Source organism: Elephantulus edwardii, unplaced genomic scaffold (assembly GCF_000299155.1).
Source record: "Elephantulus edwardii isolate Elephantulus edwardi_28Jun2011 unplaced genomic scaffold, EleEdw1.0 scaffold00005, whole genome shotgun sequence".
Lineage (NCBI taxonomy): Eukaryota > Metazoa > Chordata > Mammalia > Macroscelidea > Macroscelididae > Elephantulus > Elephantulus edwardii.
In genome coordinates this window covers 11,461,217-11,462,782 of record NW_006399755.1, presented here as the reverse complement: position 1 = coordinate 11,462,782, position 1,566 = coordinate 11,461,217, and the positions used below count along the sequence as shown (strand labels likewise).

The following is a 1,566-nucleotide window of genomic DNA, read 5'->3' as shown; positions in this document are numbered from 1 at the left end:
TCTAAACCCAGCCTGGACTTCTGGTAGTTCTCTGCTGATGTGCTGTTCCAGTCGTTTTTGGATAATCTTCAGTAGAATCTTGCTTGCTTGTGAAATCAATGATATTGTTCTGTAGTTTCCACACTCTGTTGGGTCACCCTTCTTTGGAATGGGAACAATATAGATCTCTTCCAGTTAGTTTGCCAAGTGGTTGTTCTCCAGTTTTCTTAACACCACTTGGTGAGCACATCCAGGGCAGCATCTGTTAGCTGAAATATGTCAATTGGTATGCCATTTATTCCTGGGGCCTTATTTTTTTAAAAAAGAAAGCTCAAACGCCCCCTCCTCCAGTAAGCCTTCCTTAACCTCTGTCTGAGTTTCACTGTGCAGAGCCTGGGACAATTTGGATCTTCCTGCATACAACCATCAAGAATAGTAGTTAAGTAAGTGTGCTTTAGAGACCAAATTTATAGACTTGAATCATGAATATGCTGTTTAGTTGCATATGATCATGAGAAAGTTACTCAAACTTGGTCTTCAATTTCTTCTCTATAAAGCTGTGGTTGAAACAGTATCAATGGGCAGCATTATAGTGAGAATTAAGTGAACCGAGATATAGAAAGGTCTTAGAGAATGACCAGAAGATATAGGTACTCAACTAACTTTAGCTGCTTGTTCAATCTGTATACTGAACAAATAATTTGAAAAGCTGGACTATATGAAGAAAAACATTGGAGGAAGACTTAATTTGTAATATACAGATAACACAATCTTATTTGGAAAAACAATGAAGATCAAAGACTGCTACCTTCAGGATGGATTACAACAAGCTCAACATTAACAAAACAAAAATTTTCCACAACAAGCGTTATCATGATAAACGGGGGAAATGTTGAAGTTGTCAAATATTTCATTTTACTTGGTTCTGCAATCAACGTCCCTGGAAAAAGCAGTCAGGAAATCAAATGACATATTGCAACGGTCAAATCTGCTGCCAAGGACCTGGTTAAAGTGCTAGTTGTCACCCTGAAGGCTACATTGTGCTTTACTCACCCAAGCCATGGTATTTTCAATCACCTCACATGCATGGGAAATTTGGACAAGGAAAAGGAAGACCAAGATGCCTTTGAATTTTTAATTTGGTAAAGAGTTTTAATATCCCATGAATTGCCAAAAGAACAAACAAATCTGTCTTGGAAGTGCAACCAGAATGTGTCTTGGAGGTGAGGACAGCGAGACGTCACCTTACATACTGCCAACATGTTACCAGGAAAGCCAGTCACCGGAAAGGATGTCAATGCTTAGTAGAGAGTCAGTATCAAGGGGGGAAGATCTGCTGTCAAAGTGGCTGCACCGATGAGCTTAAGCACAGCAACAATGGTGAGGGCGGTGCAAGACTGGATGGCGTTTTGTTCCGTTGTACAAAGTGTTGCTGTGAAGCAGAACTGATGCTGCAACACCTATAACAACAATCACTGATCCATCTCCCCTTTGGGATCTGACCCTGTCAACTTCTCCTGACTCGTCACTTACACACTCTCCGCAGTCCCTGACCTCAACCCCTCAACACTCTCACTCTCTCTCTCT

General features: G+C 40.9%; 1 protein-coding gene across 1 annotated transcript in view; it reads right to left on the bottom strand.

Annotated features, from left to right (window-relative positions):
- Positions 1-1,566, bottom strand: part of MROH7 (maestro heat-like repeat family member 7) — an 83,843-nt gene that overhangs the window by 18,566 nt on the left and 63,711 nt on the right. The window lies entirely within an intron of this gene.